The sequence below is a fragment of the Pseudophryne corroboree genome, chromosome 4, assembly GCF_028390025.1.
Source record: "Pseudophryne corroboree isolate aPseCor3 chromosome 4, aPseCor3.hap2, whole genome shotgun sequence".
NCBI lineage: Eukaryota > Metazoa > Chordata > Amphibia > Anura > Myobatrachidae > Pseudophryne > Pseudophryne corroboree.
Genome location: NC_086447.1, coordinates 777,311,173 through 777,332,082, shown reverse-complemented (window position 1 = coordinate 777,332,082; position 20,910 = coordinate 777,311,173). Strand labels below are relative to the sequence as shown.

The 20,910-nt window shown below is 48.1% G+C and overlaps 1 protein-coding gene and 1 long non-coding RNA gene across 2 annotated transcripts in view; one reads left to right on the top strand and one right to left on the bottom strand.

The window, feature by feature from the left end:
• Positions 1-1,656, bottom strand: part of LOC134911763 (uncharacterized) — a 126,052-nt gene extending 124,396 nt beyond the window's left edge. The window contains exon 1 of the long non-coding RNA XR_010176826.1: positions 1,563-1,656. This is a non-coding gene — a long non-coding RNA (uncharacterized LOC134911763). The remainder of the gene's footprint in view (positions 1-1,562) is intronic.
• Positions 1,657-1,813: 157 nt separating this feature from the next.
• HHAT (hedgehog acyltransferase) overlaps positions 1,814-20,910 on the top strand; it is a 1,065,929-nt gene continuing 1,046,832 nt past the window's right edge. The window contains exons 1-2 of the mRNA XM_063918275.1: positions 1,814-2,944; positions 3,347-3,464. The gene's annotated coding sequence lies outside the window, so the exon portion shown is untranslated. The remainder of the gene's footprint in view (positions 2,945-3,346; positions 3,465-20,910) is intronic.

Sequence of the window (20,910 nt, the reverse complement as noted above, 5' to 3'; positions counted from 1 at the left end):
ATTCCCTAACTAATGTTTGTGCTTCTCCTGTATCTAAACTAGAGTGCAGGGGTGGGACTCGAACCCGCGGCCTGGGCCGCCCCAGCTGCAGGACTAACGACACGCGCCACCGTGCCGGCCACTCAGAGACCGCATGTATGTGTAACTAGAAGCTACAATGCGGTTACGTCACTCTCTGTGCACCGCCGCCACCTACTGGCAGCTGCTGGTACTACACCCTGGAACATCGGAGAATGCTGCTGCTGCTGCTTCTTCTATCGGGGTAGACAAGGGCAGGGCGAGCAGGCAGGGCTGCCACCAGAAATTGTGGGGCCCGGGACTGAAAAAATAGGCAGCCCCCACCCCCCCTCATGGAGGTAATAGCCACGTTAGTAAAGCAGTCCCCGCATCACAACCTACCAGCAGCAGCAGCGGTGGAGGGCGGTCTCTCACACTCAGGCAGTGCTGCTGCTGCTCGGACGGCACGGCCCGCGGAAGTCAGGCGTGGACCCAGCGCCGCTGGCGGTGGCTTCAATTCTCAAATCTGCCACTGACTAGCAGCAGGTCAGCCGCAGTCAGTGTCACCGGCGGCCAGTGGTGCAAGTAGAAAAAATGTTTTACAGGTACTGTGTGCTCATGCGCCAAATAAGGCGTGTGGCCAAATGCCACATGGGGTGTGGCCAATGAAAATGGGGGTGTGATACACATATGGGGGGAGGGGCAGATACACATATGACCCCCAGATACACGTTGCCCCACAGTGCCAGATATACAGTAGCAGATCTTGCCACGGGCAAGCAGGACTTTTGCCCGGGGCGCCGCCTTCCGGAGGGCGCCGCACCATGGCAAGATCCGCTGCCCGCTGTGTCCCCCCGCTGGTCCAGCTGTGAAGGGAACTAGACGCTACGCATCTAGTTTCCCTTCGTGGAGAGGACCTTTGCTGTGTGGTGCGCGATGACATCATCGCGCACCGCACAGCATTTCAGCGGCGCTACTCTACTGTACAGGGGGCGTAACTGACCACGCCCCTGTATGAAGCCACGCCCCAATTTCCCGCCCGGGGCGCAAAAAGGACTAGAACCGGCCCTGCAGTTATACATTGCCCCACAGTGCCAGATATACATTGCCCCACAGTGCCAGATACACATTGCCTCACTGTGCCAGATACACAAATGCCCCCACAGTGCCAAATATGCCCCCAGTGCCAAGTACACATGTCCCCCCAGTGACAGATATGCCCCCAGTGACAGATATGCTCCCACTGCCAGGTATACATCCCCCCCCCCCCCCCCCAGTGCCAGATATGCCCCCAGTGCCAGATATGCCCCCAGTGCCAGATAAGCTCCCACTGCCAGGTGTACATGCCCCCCAGTGCCAGATATGCCCCCATTGCCAGGTATACATGCCGCCCCCCCCCCCCCAGTGCCAGATATGCCCCCATTGCCAGGTATACATGCCCCCCCCCCAGTGCCAGATATGCCCCCAGTGCCAGATATGTCCCCATTGCCAGGTATACATGCCCCCCCCAGTGCCAGATATGCCCCCAGTGCCAGATATACAGGAAGCCCTCCCCTGCTGCTCACCTGTTTGTGTGTGTGTGAGGGGAGGAGAGCGCAGCCTGCGCCTCTCCTTCCCCTCAGTCTCCGGCAGGTGCGGGTGTCCCCGTTCAATTCAACGCCGATCCGTGACCGTGAGCCAATCAAAGGTCGCGGCCCGCGAGCTCTGATTGGCTCACGGGCGGCGCTGAATTGAAGACACAGAGGGGCAGGAGAGGCGCAGGGCTGCGCTCTCCTCCCCTCACATCAGCAGGACGGAGCGGCGGTGAGCGAAGGAGGGGAGAGGGACGGGGAGCGGCGGCCCGTGGGTACGGCGGCGGCAAATGCCGCCGGGTATATCCACGGGTGACTGTGTGTGCAGCCCGGCCCTCCACTCTGTCAGAGTGGCCGGGCCCGGGACAACTGTACACAGGGCACCCCCTTGATGGCGGCCCTGCGAGCAGGGTTCATGCCATGTGCGCTTTGGCAGACCTTGCCTGGCAGAGTGTCATCCCAGCAAATCCCTGTAAGCCTGTAGCAGCCTATGAGCAGTAGCAGATTGATAGCGGCACACGCTCCTCCCCTCCCTCCCTCTAGTCTCCATAGTCGCGGTCCCAGCGCCGGCTGTGTGTAATGATCACTGACTGCTACATCAGGGTTGATGCTAGATCCAAGTGGCCTAAGGGACCTTTTCAATCAACCGCTACATCAGGGCACCCCGTCGGGAGATGCGGAGACTTATGCAGGAAGCCAGCCACGTTCATGCTGCGGTTCCTGGAGGAGCTGAGCTCTGGGCAGAGGGAGGATCTGCTGGGGCAGGGCAAGCTTCCAGATCACCAGCAACTCCGGGAGCAGTACGAAGGAGGCTCATGCCCGGGAGAGCAGCACACCGCAGTGTCTGAATGATGCGCCCGGGCCAGCAGAGTTCCTGGCCGGCACTAGGAACTGGAAGAGTCACTCCGCCCGAGTAGCTGAACTTTCGGGGGGAGGAGGGTGAGAGCTCTGCATCAGGATTCGGGTGCGTGAAGCGCCAGGAGACGTATCACCCACATTCCCTGTATAGTGCATAGGTGCATGGCTGTAGGATTTGCTATTTATTTTTATCAATTAATATATTAATAATATACACAACAAAGAGCCTGTAGCACTCATTTATGTGAGCTGCTGCACCTGACTGGGGTTTTTGACTTCTCAAATTACGGGAACTATCTGCAAACACTCCCATCTGTGCTGAAACAGGGCTATCCTGAAAACCTATGCAGGGTCATTATCAGTGGCGTATATCGGGCGGGGTGAGCAGTGCACATGCCCTAGGTGTCGTGGCAGGCCCAGCAGAGGGGGGAACCGCCGGGCAGGGCATCACGGCGACACCAGCGTCACGCTCCCTGAGCTTCAGCCTGCTGCCTGGTCTCAATGGTTCCCGGCTGAAGGTAAGGGGTAAGAGACACACAGGTAGACACACAGAGAGGCATAGAATAAAGTGGGGGCAGGGCACAGAGGCATGGAATGAAGGGGGGACACAAGGAGGCAATGAATGAAGGAGTGGAGGGGTACAGAGAGACATAGAATAAAGGGTAATATGACGCAGGGGGAGATGATGGTGTGCTGAGAGAGACGACACGGGTGGGGAGAGAAGATGATGTGCTCAGAGACAATGTGTTGGGGAGGTGATGATGTGCTGAGAGATGCAGGGGGGAGATGATGGTGTATCTGAGAGATGCAGGGGAGAGATGGTGTGGCTGAGATACAATACAAAGGGGTCAGGAAGTGACACAAGGGGCACGAGTCAAATGCTATGTATGATGATCTTGTGAATATTCCTACACAAACAGGCATCTTATGGGCGATGGACCTACAGTACATGAATAATGAATACCGACTGAAGATGCCGTCTTCCCAGTGAGGATACATTTCTTCACAGGTTCCACATTGTGAGGCAGCACCATATAGGTAAGGTGCATATGCAAAGGAAAGGAATGTTCCCATAGTGAGGAGAAACAGGTGGCGTGTCATGTTGACATGCCCCTTTTTCAATGGCCACGCCCCTTCATATTGACTTTGTGTGTGTGTGGGGGGGGGGGGGGGGCATTCTTCATCTTGCCCTGGGCACCAAAAACCCTAGTTACGCTTCTGGTGCTAGTAAGTCTACTGGTAGACTTTCCCATTTGGTACAGTTCCATGGTATTTCTTCTCTCCCCCAAAATTCTTATCCGCAGCTAGAGCTCTTCTGTCAATATTTTAGAATTGTAATAATTCTATTACAATTCAGCAGCTGGGAGGTGTGGACTAGTGGTGAATTATGCATCTGATTATTATTGGGGTGGGCTATGCCATCATTTGGGGTGTGATCTAGTCTGGACAATAGCAAACATATGATGGAGAGCAAGCACGGATGTAAACTACTTGTAGCCTGTACAGAGGGAATACATTCGAAATCCTGGCAGATGGGATGCCGGCCACCATGTGACCAACAGTGGGATCCCGACTGCGAAGATCCCGACATTGGAGGTGGTATTTCTACCCCTACCCTAACCCTCGGTGGTGACGGCTATGGCTAACTCCCTGGGGGTGTCCGCTACCCAGGGGCGTTTCAAAAGAGGAGGAGGCCCGTGTGCAGCCTTCTGCTTTAGGGGCCCCCTGCTCTCTGACTGATGCACAGCATTTAATACTAACCTCTCCGGAGTCCCCCAGCGGTGCCATCCTTCTCCGCAGCAGCGGCAATAGAGTCTGAGAACAGACTCTATTGCGCATGTGCAAATCTCCGGGAACACGGCGCGGCTGCCACTTTCCCGAAGATTTTGCTAATGCGCATTTGCAAAACTCTGGAAAAATGGCCACCGTGCCATCTTTCTGGCGTTTTCAGCAGGCGCAATAGAGTTTGTTCCCCCTAGTGTTCAAACTCTATTGCGCTGCCGAAAAGGGATGGCTTCGACGGGGGACTTCAGAGAGGTAAGTATTAGGCAAATGGGTGCAGTGTGTGCGGGGTGGGCCCCCCTGGACCTGGGGGTCCGTGTGCCTCGCACACACTGCACCCACTATAGAAACGCCAATACCGCTAACCCTCGGGGGGTGGCAGCTATGGCTAACCACCCCCCCAGTGCCTAGCCCTACCGCCCCTAGTGCCTAACCCTAACCTCCCCCCGGGCCCTAACCCTAACAGTTTATCATTTTGGGAAAAAAGATCTATAAAAAACCTATACTGTAGATAGGGTGGCATGCATAAACTTATTTGTTTTTAATTTATCTATTTAATTTGTGGACAATGAATCCATGATCAGCTTTAGCAAAACATAAATGAATACATTGCAGTTTTGTTATAGTTCATACACAATTCAGCACAGTTTGGTTTGAGCTGAAAGCATGCAATGCGCTGACTGCTCATCTTTGAACAGTCCAGACTTATGGGCCCTACACACTTGGCGATTTGGCCGATGTAACCGACCAACGATCTTATTGATTTTTCAACAGCAATTTCTAGCATACACACTGGACGATACCTAAGGCCGATTTGGACGATATGACATTATATACATCGATATCAACCAAATTGGCTTGTATGTACAAACAATGATCGTTCATGGATGAACGATTGCAGGCACGCGCATTGTTCATCGTTGTTGCATACACACTGAACGATATGAACGATTCATATATTTCAAAGATATCGCCAAGTGTGTAGGGACTGATTCTGATTTGAAAGTAATGCAAGAAAATCAAGAAACTTTGGGTTAAATTTACTAACATTCGTGTTCCAGCTTGGGATTGCAACTTTTTTCTCAATTCAACTTTACCTATGTCAATGTCATTCGTATTCTCGGGCAGTGTATGGGAGAGATTAGTAAAACACTGCCGGACATGATACAGGATCAGTGAAATCCGTGCAGGGCTTCATTGTGTACAGTATAAAAACCTGAGTATAGCAGCACTCCCCACCTCAAACCAGTGTAGTAACACCATCTCGTACCAGTGTAGTAACACTCACCATCTCGTACCAGTGTAGTAGCACTCCCCACCTCATACCAGTGTAGTAACACTCCTCACCTCGTACCAGTGTAGTAGCACTCACCACCTCGTACCAGTGTAGTAACACTCCCCACCTCGTACCAGTGTAGTAGCACTCCCCACCTCGTACCAGTGTAGTAACACTCCCCACCTCGTACCAGTGTAGTAACACTCCCTACCTCGTACCAGTGTAGTAGCACTCCCCACCTCGTACCAGTGTAGTAACACTCCCCACCTCGTACCTCGTACCAGTGTAGTAACACTCCCCATCTCGTACCAGTGTAGTAACACTCCCCATCTCGTACCAGTGTAGTAGCACTCCCCATCTCGTACCAGTGTAGTAGCACTCCCCACCTCGTACCAGTGTAGTAACACTCCCGACCTCGTACCAGTGTAGTAGCACTCCCCACCTCGTACCAGTGTAGTAACACTCCCTACCTCGTACCAGTGTAGTAACACTCCCCACCTCGTACAAGTGTAGAAGCACTCCTCGTCTCGTACCAGTGTAGTAACACTCCCCACCTCGAACCAGTGTATTAACACTCCCCACCTCGTACCAGTGTAGTAGCACTCCCCACCTCGTACCAGTGTAGTAGCACTCCCCACCCCGTACCAGTGTAGTAACACTCCCCACCTCATACCAGCGTAGTAACACTCCTCACCTCGTAACAGTGTAGTAACACTCCCCACCTCGTAACAGTGTAGTAGCATTCCCCACCTCATACCAGCGTAGTAACACTCCCCACCTCATAACAGCGTAGAAGCACTCCCCACCTCGTAACAGTGTAGTAACACTTCCCACTTCGTAACAGTGTAGTAACACTCCCCACCTCGTACCAGTGTAGAAGCACTCCCCACCTCGTAACAGTGTAGTAGCACTCCCCACCTCGTAACAGTGTAGTAACACTCCCCACCTCGTACCAGTGTAGAAGCACTCCCCGCCTCGTAACAGTGTAGTAACACTCCCCACCTCGTACCAGTGTAGTAACACTCCCCACATCGTACCAGTGTAGTAACACTCCCCACCTCGTACCAGTGTAGTAACACTCCCCACCTGGTACCAGTGTAGAAGCTCTCCCCACCTCATAACTGTGTAGTAACACTCCCCACTTCGTACCAGTGTAGCAACACTCCCCACCTCGTACCAGTGTAGAAGCACTCCCCACCTCGTACCAGTATAGTAACACTCCCCACCTCGTACCAGTGTATTGACACTCCCTACCTCGTACCAGTGTAGTAACACTCCCCACCTCGTACCAGTGTAGAAGCACTCCCCACCTCGTAACAGTGTAGTAGCACTCCCCACCTCGTAACAGTGTAGTAACACTCCCCACCTCGTACCAGTGTAGAAGCACTCCCCGCCTCGTAACAGTGTAGTAACACTCCCCACCTCGTACCAGTGTAGTAACACTCCCCACATCGTACCAGTGTAGTAACACTCCCCACCTCGTACCAGTGTAGTAACACTCCCCACCTGGTACCAGTGTAGAAGCTCTCCCCACCTCATAACTGTGTAGTAACACTCCCCACTTCGTACCAGTGTAGCAACACTCCCCACCTCGTACCAGTGTAGAAGCACTCCCCACCTCGTACCAGTATAGTAACACTCCCCACCTCGTACCAGTGTATTGACACTCCCTACCTCGTACCAGTGTAGTAACACTCCCCACCTCGTACCAGTGTAGTAACACTCCCCACTTCGTACCAGTGTAGTAACACTCCCCACTTCGTACCAGTGTAGTAACACTCCCCACCTCGTACCAGTGTAGTAGCACTCCCCACCTCGTAACAGTGTAGTAGCACTCCCCACCTCATTACACTGTAGTAATACCACCTCATAACAGTGTAGTAGCACTCCCCACCTCATAACAGTGTAGTAGCACTTCCCACCTCCTAACAGTGTAGTGATACTCCCCACCTCATACCAGTGTAGTAGCACTCCCCACCTCATAACAGTGTAGTAACACTCCCCACCTCATAACAGTGTAGTGACACTCCCCACCTCATAAGTGTAGTAACACTCCCCACCTCATAACAGTGTAGTAGCTCTCCCCACCTCATAACAGTGTAGTAACACTCCCCACTTCATAACAGTGTAGTAGCTCTCCCACCACATACCAGTGTAGTAACACTCCCCACCTCATAACAGTGTAGTAACACTCCCCACTTCATAACAGTGTAGTAACACTCCCCACCTCATAACAGTGTTGTAGCTCTACCCACCTCATAACAGTGTAGTAGCTCTCCCCACCTCATAACAGTGTAGTAGCTCTCCCCACCTCATAACAGTGTAGTAGCTCTCCACACCTCATAACAGTGTAGTAGCTCTCCCCACCTCATAACAGTGTAGAGACACTGCCAACCTCATAACAGTGTATCGACACTCCCCACCTCATACCTTTTGAAATAACACTTGGCATCCTCAGAATATAGACATTTCACGTGGTGACGTGATTTTCAATGTCAACATGGTTACTGTCGACCATGCGACCGAATACCAAAGAGCGAGAATGTGACCGGATACCCACGAGCGAGAATGAATCTCAAGACTAAGTTCCCATTACTTTATACATGATAAATCTCATTAAATAGGATTCATTAATAGACAGACCTTACTGACAAATGGCCGCATCAGAACTACTTTTGATTGGGTGAACCCAATATCCACAATGTGACCTCATACTATACTTGACAAATATAGTGAAACCTATGACGCCAGAACGAAATTTCATAGTAGTACACTTCCAAGATTTGCCTGGATCTGTTCTGCTTGCCATGTCACCAAAAATGGCTTTGCAGACCAGACACAGCCTTGCAGTGGGCTGCATGCTGTACATCAGAAGTGTATAACTTTCATTACATATTTCTACATACTGCATATTTCAGGTGCTGTACACAAATAATACAGTAGAAAATATATAGCATCCTCTGCTGCCCTCTTGTGCTGTTTAGTTAAAATGCACAAAAATATTTTATATTTCTCTACCCCAGGTTTCTCAAATGCCAGTCCGATGGATTTCATCTTTTCCTGCACCCCAGGCAAACTTATATTACTCTTCAGACTGACAGTCTTCTGCATTTCCTTTGCAGTCCATATAAAGGCGGGTTGGGACCACACAAAGGTCAGATCTGTGACGTGTATCAATAAACAGGTTGAGATCTCTTCGGAAGTATGCACAGGGCCCAGGGGTGGAATAACTTCCAGATCATTACCTTCTAATCCTAATTATGTGTTAGGGCCATAAAGTTCTCAGTACGCGAATGGGACCCACCAATCCTCTGTTGACCTAACAGTAACATTTCTCAGTCGCGTACTGCAGGAACCCTATGCCTGTGTAGTTCAAATAGACATGGTAGTAGCATTTTTCTAGGCAGTGTCCACTCATACTCAGGTGACTCACCACTGGACAGTGTGGTGTACCACTTCCGAATACTCACTCAACATATTACCTGGTCTTTTCACTCAGACTAGCACTTGTAGTGCCATGGAGAGGGTTTTGCTTGTTGTTGAGTCTAGCTCACGATACATGCATTAGTGTGTCCCTCAATGATGTCCCAAGTAACCTTCAGCCATCTTCTTATCTCTTCAACACAGCCATAATGTTTTCAGTTAAAAATCTTGCAACTCCACCCTAGGATCACCGAACAAGAGGAAGTATGGAGAGTACCCTGTGAGAGGGGCAAACACAGGATTTGCAGGAGGGGGTTTCCAGGGAGGGGTGGAGCCAAGCATGGGGGTGGAGACTGAGGTGACCCAGTATATGCCCGGTCTATTAATCTAGTGTAGATAGATAGACCTACATAAGATGATAGATAGATAGATAGATAGATAGATAGATAGATAGATAGATAGAATGTATTTTATAATAGTCATACAGCAGTCATAGAGCAATCTCCATTCTAGAAATGTACAGGGTGTCGCTAAAGTCTAGACACAGAGTTATTGCATTGAGTTCACGTTAATCTTGCAATGCGCATCAACCTTTGCATCACAAATTATAGAAATCATATTGAAGATGTTATTTGTTAATATTCCAATTAAATAAAATGATGTTGATGATATTTCTTAAAAATATGCATTATTGCCTTTGCATTATTGCCTATGTGTCCAGACTTTAGCAGTGGCAAATGCAGGATTTAGCGAGGGGGGTTTCCGTGGGTGTGTATGTATATGTGCATGTATGTGTAATATATATATATATATATATATATATATATATATATATACATATACACAGTGGTCGAAGTGGAAATTTTGAAGTGGGGGTATGCAAAAGTCAAGGACGTACTTATGCGCGCCTTCGGCACGCTCCAAAAAAAGGGGCGTGGTCACCCAAAAGGGGGCGTGTCCAGTGTAGTAGAACCCCTTATACTATCTAGTACTGGTGCCCCTTTCACCTTATAGCACACGGTACAAGCTGAAATTCACATTATAGCACACGGTACGAGCTGAAATTCACATTATAGCACACGGTACGAGCCGAAACTCACATTGTAGCACACTGAATGAGCCGAAATTCACATTGTAGCACACTGAATGAGCCGAAACTCACATTATAGCACACTGAATGAGCCGAAATTCACATTGTAGCACACTGAATGAGCCGAAACTCACATTGTAGCACACTGAAGGAGCCGAAATTCACATTGTAGCACACTGAATGAGCCGAAATTCACATTGTAGCACAATGAATGAGGCGAAACTCACATTGTAGCACACTGAATGAGCCGAAACTCACATTATAGCACACTGAATGAGCCGAAATTCACATTGTAGCACACACTGTATGAGCCGAAACTCACATTGTAGCACACTGAATGAGCTGAAATTCACATTGTAGCACACTGAATGAGCCGAAATTCACATTGTAGCACACTGAATGAGCCGAAACTCACATTATAGCACACTGAATGAGCCGAAACTCACATTGTAGCACACTGAATGAGCCAAAACTCACATTGTAGCACACTGAATGAGCCGAAATTCACATTGTAGCACACTGAATGAGCCTAAATTAACATTGTAGCACACTGAATGAGCCGAAATTCACATTGTAGCACACTGAATGAGCCGAAACTCACATTATAGCACACTGAATGAGCCGAAACTTACATTGTAGCACACTGAATGAGCCGAAACTCACATTGTAGCACACTGAATTTTCCGAAATTCACATTGTAGCACACTGAATGAGCTGAAATTTCGAAAGCAGGGACAGCCAGAGGGACGACAGGGAGTGACGACAGGGATAGAGAGAGTGACAACAGGGAGAGAGAGAGAGTGACGACAGGGAGAGAGAGTCACGACAGTGAGAGAGTGACGACAGTGACGACAGGGAGAGAGAGTGATATCAGTGACGACAGGGAGAGAGAGTGACGACAGCGAGAGAGTGACGACAGGGAGAGAGAGTGACAACAGGGAGAAAGAGTGACGATAGTGACGACAGGGAGAGCGAGTGACGACACGGAGAGAGAGTGATGACAGTGACGACAGGGAGAGAGAGTGATGACAGGAAAAGAGAGTGACAACGGAGAGAGAGTGACGAAAGGCAGAGAGAGTGATGATAGGGTGAGAGTGATGACAAGGAGAGAGAGTGACGACAGGGAGGGAGAGTGACGACAGTGACGACAGGGAGTGAGAGTGACGACAGGGAGAGAGAGTGACGACAGGGAGAGAGAGTGACGACAGGGAGAGAGGTGACAGCAGGGGAACATTATCTAATTTGTTGCTGGTGGCTGGCAGCGGTGAGCGATGGGCTGCTGGCGGCGGCTGGTGGCTGGCGGCGAGCAGCGTGCGGTGAGCGGCTGGCGGCGGCTGGAGGTGAGCTGCGTGCGGTGGGCACCGGCCGCCGCCCAGGGACAGGGAGCACAATGTGCAGCAGGATGGCCACTTCCCTTGCCTCCTGCTGCACTTTCAGTGCATTTCCGCCCCACTTTGACCACTATATATATATATATATATATATATATATATATACACACATACATACGTGTGTGTGTGTGTATATATATATATATATATATACACGCACACACACATACATACATACATATATACCACATTCAAACATACATACACAAACACACACATATACACAAGTACACATCCATACATACATACATACTGTACATACACCAGTGCACAAACACACAGGCATACTGTGCATACAAACATACAAATACACACATAAACACTGGCTGCAAACTTACATGATACATCAGGGCCTGGGAGAGCCGAAGGACGGCAGAGTGAGGACGGAGCGGAGGGAGCTGCTGTTGCTGAGCATGCACAGCCAGCAGCTCCCCCGGCACATTCTGCAAGCAGAGAGCTCCACAGCTCTCTCTTGCTGCTGCAGCTCCGCGGTCGCGATCGCGGTAGCAGCTTTTGCTGAGACGGAGACAAAGCTGTCTCCGTCTCAAAATAGAAATCTCGGCTCATCAGGGGGGGGGGTTTCCAGGTACTCGGAAACCCCCCCTGCGAGCGCCACTGTTTAGGGACACCCTGTATAATGCTGGCCATACGTTAGGACGACCTGCATCTGATGCGGGATAAGTACGCGATACCGCCGGACGGAATACCGGTGGTCGGAATACCGACACTGGGATCCCGACCAGCACAACCCCAACAGGGGGGCGAGCGCAACGCAGCCCCTTGCGGGCATGGTGCCTCTCTAACGCTCGGCACACTAATTTGTTCTCCCTCTATGGGTGTCGTGGACACCCACAGAGGGAGAATATGTCGGGATTGTGCTGGTCGGTATCCCGATGTCGGTATTCCGACCAGCCGGGATTCCGTCAGGCGGGATCTTGACCGCATCCCTCCGATGCAAGTCGTCTCATGATTTCCCTTGAACTCCATGGGAAGCTTCCTGGCAGTCCAGGCCTAACGAGTGACAAACGAGGTGCTAACGACCAATCATTAAACAATCCATTGTGTGCCTCACAAAAACAAAATAGGATTTTAATTACCTACCGGTAAATCCTTTTCCCGTAGTCCGCAGGGGATACTGGGAACCCATTTAGTACCATGGCGTATAGATGGATCCACTAGGAGCTATGGGCACTTTAAGAAATTGATAGTGTGCGCTGGCTCCTCCCTCTTTGCCCTTCCTACCAGACTCCGTTTAGAAAATGTGCCCGGAGGAGCCGGTCACGTCTCTGGAAGCTCCTGAAGAGTTTTCTGCATTTATGTTATGTTTGTTGTTTTCAGGCAGGACTGGATGACACAAAGCCTGCCTGCTTCGTGGGACTTAGGGGGAGAATGGCCCAACCTCTCTCAGGATTAATGGTCCTGTTCCCCGCTGACAGGACACTAGCTCCTGAGGGAACTATTCGCAAGCCCCACTACGGCGAGCGTACATTCCCGCAGCATGCCGCCTCCTCTAACAGAGCCAGAAGAAAGAAGAGTGGTGAGTACTAAGCCGGTGACCCGGTTAGCGGGTTACCGGACATTATGGCGGCATGAGGGTACGGAGACGCACGGCTTCTAAACGGGGCGGACTGCGTCTCCTGCTGTGTAAGGACACAGATGCTGAACAGCGGATAAAAGGAGTCTGTCTCCATTTTATGCACTTAGAAACATACAGCCAGTATAAAAAAGAGCGGGAAGACCGCGTGCCATTGAGGGGCGGGGCTTCAATATGAGCGTATCCAGCAGCTCACCAGTGCCATTTTCCCTCTGCAGCTGATACAGACACTGACTGACAGGGACGCACAGCTCCTCCGGAGAGACTCCAGATTACCTCAGCGGTACCAGGGGGTCATTGCAGGGGGGGGAAGCGCTTATTAGTGTACTAAATCCCTAATCTAAGTTCTTAGTCTGCGACCCGGCTAAGCTTGGCATTAGCGTTAAGGGTTCCATATTCCCTCTGTGTCTCCCTGGAAGGGCTCTTTGTGGGTTAATTGTGCATTTAACCTTTTCCTGTGTGTGTGTGTGTGTGTGTGTGTGTGTGTGTGTGTGTGTGTGTGTGTGTTGTCACTACTGCAGTATGTCAGGCAAAGAGTCTGTTTCATGTAAGGCACAGTGTTCCTCTTCCCCAGGGGGTTCAATAGTGTGTACTCAATGTAGTGTTCCTTCACAGGCTAATGGGGCAGAACCAGCATGGCTGGACTCCCTAGGATGTAAGAGAAATAAAAATTTCCAGGGAAATCGTATGATGCATCATATGTGCTTAAAACATGGTACGTTGTGCATACGATTACGATGGATCATATGGGCTGCACGTACAATCAGAGGATACGACATTCGACCTGCGGGAGCGCATTGCATCGTAAAACCATGTTCGATGTGCACATGATGTATCGTATGAGGTGTCGATATCATGTATTCATACACAATATCAACCTAGTGTATGGCCAGCATTAGAAGATCACCACTGTATAGAAACATAATAATGTTGAAGCAGTGGCGGAACTAGCGAGCGGTGGGCCAAGGTGCGACAAAATGCTTTGCCCCCCCCATCCCATCCAAGTCCACCCCCTTACCCCTGGAGAGGATCTGGTGAGGGGAACCTGCTCAGGGCCAGAGAAATGGATACCTAGCAACAGTGCCGTAACTAGACATTTTAGCACTGTGTGCAAGAAACGGCATCGGAGCCCCAACCCTGCATGCAAAACAGGGGCAGTGCGGCCGTGGGCGCGCGCAAAAATACATAGTGGCATGGCTATGTGGGGAAGGGGTGTGGCCACAAAATAATACCAATTCATAAAACGGTGCACAGTAGTCTGCATTATTCAAATTACGCCGCACAGTAGCACCACTACACCAGGTAGAGACCCTTTTACACCTTACGATGGACAGATTCCTTTTTTTACACATTACGGCAGACAGCGTCCCCTTTTTACACATTACGGCAGACAGCGTCCCCCTTTTTACACATTACGGCAGACAGCGTGCACTTGTTACACATAATGGCAGACAGCGTCCCCTTTTTACACATAACGGCAGACAGCGTGCCCTTGTTACACATAGCGGCAGACAGCGTACCCTTGTTACACATAGCGGCAGACAGCGTACACTTTTTACACATAACGGCAGACAGCGTGCCCTTGTTAAACATAGCGGCAGACAGCATACACTTTTTACACATAACGGCAGACAGCGTGCCCTTTTTACACATAACGGCAGACAGCGTGCCCTTTTTACACATTACGGCAGACAGCGTGCCCTTGTTACACATTACGGCAGACAGCGTGCCCTTGTTACACATTACGGCAGACAGCGTCCCCCTTTTTACACATTATGGCAGGCAGATTCCCCCTTTTTACACATCAAGTCAGGCAGATTCCCCCTTTTTACACATTACATCAGGCAGATTCCCCCTTTTTACACATTGCGGCAGGCAGATTCCCCCTTTTTACACATTGCGGCAAGCAGATTCCCCATTTTTACACATTGCGGCAGGCAGATTCCCCATTTTTACACATTGCGGCAGGCAGATTCCCCCTTTTTACACATTGCGGCAGGCAGATTCCCCCTTTTTACACATTGCAGCAGGCAGATTTCCCATTTTTACACATTGCGGCAGGCAGATTCCCCATTTTTACACATTGCGGCAGACAGTCCCAAGAAAGACAGAAAGAAAGAAAGAAAGAAAGAAAGAAAGAAAGAAAGAAAGAATTAAACTTACCCTCTCCGTCGGCTCAGGCTCCTCGGTGCAGCTTCTGGTCACGATTCCCGGGCAGGAGAGAAGGAGGGGGAGGGAGGAGGAGGGAGGTGGAGGAGGGAGCCGCAGCAGCGCTGTGTTATTAGTGGAGGCGCTGCTGCCCCTTTGCTTCACTATAGGCTGTTCTCGGAAGACAGCCTATAGTGAAGCAGAGGGACAGCAGCAGCGCCTCAACCAGTAACAAAGCGCTGCTGCGGCTCCCTCCTCCACCTCCCTCCTCCTCCTTTTCCCCCGTTGCCGCTGCAGTGCGCTCCTCTCCTCTCTGGGTGGCTGTGTGCTGCGGGCAGCGGTTGCCCGCAGCACACATCGGCATGTAATGAGTCAGTATGACTCATTACATGCTTTGGGCCCCTGGACAGAGGCAGGCCCCAGTGCAACGCACTGGTTGCACTGGCGGTAGTTCCGCCTCTGTGTTGAAGGGGTTAACCAGTTGCCAGACTAAGGAAACCAATATCCATACATACACAAGAAGCCACTTGTACGACCACTGGGGCATATAGCCACCAGTGTAAATGCATACAGTCCTTACACTACATCAAAGAACAATGGGGTAAATGTTCTTTTATTCATGTTTCGTTAATAATGTGTGTGGACCCGCTTCAGCTGTGGAACGTGGTGAAGCAGGTCCACATATCATTGGAATGTATTATCATTCATCCAGCTGATGTGAGAGCGCTAAATTACCTTGCTGGTGATGTTCACTCTCCCACTTTTGGCTGTCCTTTTTGGCTCACCTGTAACTTCCACGCATGGGCCGGATCACCTTCTCCCAACGGCCCCTAAGCCGATCAGTGCATGCGCATTTGTAATTTGTGGATGCAGAGGACCAGTGGACATACCAGGCCAGACAGGGGAAAGCAGCAATGCCAGTCAGACCTGTTGGTATCATGGAAGGGGAAGAACGAGCCAGGCAGGCGATGTGGCTTTTCATACATTGGTTTGGTCACATTGCTGCCATTGGCAAAACTGTGGCACCGATAAGGGGAAGGGCGCTATAAGCACTCGGCATTTAGCACAAAAACATGCAATGATACATTCACAGAAACGGTAACTGCAGCACTTTAATGTATGCAGTTACCATTTTCTCACATAACAAACCTTCACGTTTACCCCATATTTACCCCATGTTTACTGTGTCTCTCCAACAATATGCTTTGCAAAGATCAAAAGTTCTCTAATTCTATAAATAACATGACATGGTCTTCTGCCTTCGCTTAGTGACTCCATTCATCATGTACACTGCTCTCATTAATGCATTCAAGATGCCGGCTGCCAGGATCCCGGCAGTCAGGATACCGACGCCGGAATCCCGACACCTGGCGAAATACCGGTGGTCACAATCCCGGCAGCCGCCTGGAGTCCACGTCACCACTCAAGGGGGAATATAACCCTGTGGCGAGCTGGACTCGCTGCTGGTATTCTGGTTGTTGGGATCCCAGCGTCAGTCTTCTGACCGCCGGTATCCTGACTGCTGGGATATCATACTGAATCCAGCACTACACCTTGATAAAGGAGCAATTGTGTCCTGAAATGTTGGTATCTTTATGTGAACTTCAATATAATATAATCATTTTTTAAATCTCTGAGTGCCGCTGATCATTTCACAGGCTACCTACTGTAATTGTTACAGAGGGCAGCACAGCAGTCTCCAACCAGCTTATAGAGTGCAAGACTATCTTTGTTGTTTTCTATCTATCTAGATATGTGCGTATATATATATATATATATATATATATATATAAAAATAAATACCAAATAATACCCTTATCCTGCGCTGTGCTATTGCTGCCTTCTAATACGATCCTTCTGTTAGCAAGGACCAAACAAAACACCACCTCCAAAAATGAATCAGAGGGTGCTAAAAATCACTTCCCCATTATACCAGCAATATAATTGACCAAATATATCAGTTTTAACAATTTATTAAAGACACATTTTATGCCCAATGCAAACAGAGATAACCCTTTCAAATACACAGATCATATAAATTGTGTCAAATGATTTTGTGAAGGGTATTTTTCTCTCTCTCTTCAACCCTGACGTGTTTCGTCCTATGCGGACTTCTTCAGAGGGATGGTCAGTGCAGCTATAAAATCAATTCAAATGACAATCATAGGAATATTCAGGTTTGTTGAACCACTCTACAGTTCAGGTTTGTTGAACAATGTTATTGTCTAATGAGACCTCTATCCATAATATGTGAAGGTCCAATCAGTAACACTAGAAATAGGTATCCCACTTTAGGTGAGCTTCAATATTAATGGTAATTTCAACAGATGAACCATACAAGTTCATGTGTGCTCCTGTGTGCTCTCCCAATATCATACTGAATCCAGCACTACATCTTGATAAAGGGGCAACTGTGTCCCAAAATGTTGGTATCTTTATGTGAACTTCAATATAACAATATAACCATTTTTTAAATCTCTGAGTGCCGCTGATCATTTCACAGGCTACCTACTGTAATTGTTACAGAGGGCAGCACAGCAGTCTCCAACCAGCTTATAGAGTGCAAAACTATCTTTGTTTGTTGTTTTCTATCTATCTAGATATGTGCGTATATATATATATATATATATATGTGTGTAAATAAATACCAAATAATACCCTTATCCTGCGGTGTGCAATTGCTGCCTTCTAATATGATCCTTCTGTTGGCAAGGACCAAACAAAACACCACCTCCAAAAATGAATCAGAGGGTGCTAAAAATCACTTCCCAATTATACCAGCAATATAATTGACCAAATATATCAGTTTTAACAATTTATTAAAAGCACATTTTGTGCCCAATGCGAACAGAGATAACCCTTTCAAATACACAGATCATATAAATTGTGTCAAATGATTTTGTGAAGGGTATTTTTCTCTCTCTTCAACCCTGACGTGTTTCATCCTATACGGACTTCTTCAGAGGGATGGTCAGTGCAGCTGTGTGCTCTCCCAATATCATACTGAATCCAGCACTACACCTTGATAAAGGGGCAACTGTGTCCCAAAATGTTGGTATCTTTATGTGACCTTCAATATAACAATATAACCATTTTTTAAATCTCTGAGTGCCGCTGATCATTTCACAGGCTACCTACTGTAATTGTTACAGAGGGCAGCACAGCAGTCTCCAACCAGCTTATAGAGTGCAAGACTATCTTTGTTTGTTGTTTTCTATCTATCTAGATATGTGCGTATATATATATATATATATATATATATATATATATATATATGTAAATAAATACCAAATAATACCCTTATCCTGCGGTGTGCAATTGCTGCCTTCTAATATGATCCTTCTGTTGGCAAGGACCAAACAAAACACCACCTCCAAAAATGAATCAGAGGGTGCTAAAAATCACTTCCCAATTATACCAGCAATATAATTGACCAAATATATCAGTTTTAACAATTTATTAAATGCACATTTTGTGCCCAATGCAAACAGAGATAACCCTTTCAAATACACAGATCATATAAATTGTGTCAAATGATTTTGTGAAGGGTATTTTTCTCTCTCTCTCTTCAACCCTGACGTGTTTCATCCTATACGGACTTCTTCAGAGAAATGGTCAGTGCAGCTGTGTGCTCTCCCAATATCATACTGAATCCAGCACTACACCTTGATAAAGGGGCAACTGTGTCCCAAAATGTTGGTATCTTTATGTGACCTTCAATATAACAATATAACCATTTTTTAAATCTCTGAGTGCCGCTGATCATTTCACAGGCTACCTACTGTAATTGTTACAGAGGGCAGCACAGCAGTCTCCAACCAGCTTATAGAGTGCAAGACTATCTTTGTTTGTTGTTTTCTATCTATCTAGATATGTGTGTGTGTATATATATATATATATATATATATATATATATATATATATATATATAAAACCAAAAAATACCCTTATCTCGCGCTCATCTGGTGGTGTAGCTGCAACTCTTGGAGGAACCTCTGTTAGTAGGAGCCAATAAAATACATAGATAAAACACAATTTCAGAGTGTGCTAATACATAGTAGAGTAAGATTATATTGTATTCTCATCAAGGTGATGGATTTTCCTGCAGGGTAAGCCACTTATATGTACAGTTCTTGTAATTCTTTCAGACTTTGGGGGTGATTCAGATCTGATCGCTGGGCTGCTAAAATTGTTGTCCTGAGATCAGATAGTCGCCACCCAAGGGGAGTGTATATTCGCTGTACAAGTGTGTGATCGCATGTGTACGCCGAGCTGCTAAAAATCCCTCAGTCATCAGGCAGCTGCAAATCCGTTCGCACCTCACTCCCCATTGAATGATTTTTACCAGTGTATGCAGTCTGTGCGCAGCCCAGGACTTACTCCTACAGTGTGGTGAGAACAGGCTAATCGGGTCAGGAGCTGACGTCACATACCGTCCCTGAAAACACTTGGGAACGTCTGCGTTTTCCCTGACACTCCCAGAAAACAGTCAGTTATCACCCACAAGCGGTCTCTCTCTGTCAATCAGCATGCGAATGGCTGTGCAATTGCATTTTTGCACCAGCCTGTCGCTAACCGGTGATGCATGTTTGCCGACGCACGTGCGCATTGCAGTGCATACGCATGCGCAGTCTATTGCTGATCGCCCGCTGTAAGAAAATACACAGCAGCGATCAGGTTTGAATCGGGCCCTTCATTCCAACAATGGAAGGCAATCCTGTGAAAAACACCCTCTCACCAGAATAGATCACCCAACAAAAAAAGCCAAATGGCCAATCAGAAAAAAAAAAAAAACACAAATATTTATTTTCAAATTTTAAAAGTTTTCTTTTAAAACAGTATTTTTACATACATTAATGAAATACAATGAATTGTGGCCAATACAGGAGAGTTGTTACTGTATCCTTCCTCCACCTTATTCAGGTGTCAGCTTGGGGAAGGATCCTCACTGGATAGCACAAGAACCTTTTTACCCTACGCATTTTGTCCTTGGACTTCTTCAGGGGTAGGTATCAAAGGACATGAATATGGTAGGTATATGACTATTTCCAATACTGTTTTTTTTTTTTTTTAATTGTTTATTTAATTTTCAAGTTATACAGGGTTACATTATTACATTAGCCCCCCCCACAACAGGTGGGGAGGGTATATCTGTGGAACAACAATATTTTTATAGCTGATATATAATCCAAAAGCAGAGAAAGTGAGGTTCCCTTGTCGGAAAAAAAAAAAGAACATTGTGGTGATAATAAAGGGAGTGGTGATGACGTATACATTGAGAACGACCAAAGCACTTTAATTAATTAGTAACCGGAGAAAAAGAAAAACATGCTCGTGGTTGTATCAGTAGAGAGAAGAAGAATAAAGAGAGGGCGAGAAATGAAGAGAAAGGAAAGACAAGGAAAGTATAGAGTAGGAAGAAAAGAGGCAGGGTTGGGGGGTCCGCCGGCGCGACACCATATACAGCAAGTACAGCTCGAAGCGCCAGTGTAAAACAGGGGGCAATGCTCAAGGTAAACGAAAAGGCAGCATGCAGGGCGGCCACACACCTACTCTGTGGGAGGCGAGATTGCTAAAATCACAGGAGGATTGCTGCGGAGCCCCCAGGGGTGCGAGCTCTACGTGCTGGAGCTTGAGAGTTAAACCACAATTCCCAAATCACTAGATACTGGAAAGATCTGTTGTGGAGGTATGCAGTGATTTTTTCCATGCTTGCGAAGTACCATACTTTATCAATGACCATCTTAATAGGGGGTGCCTCCTTCTTTTTCCATTGGAGA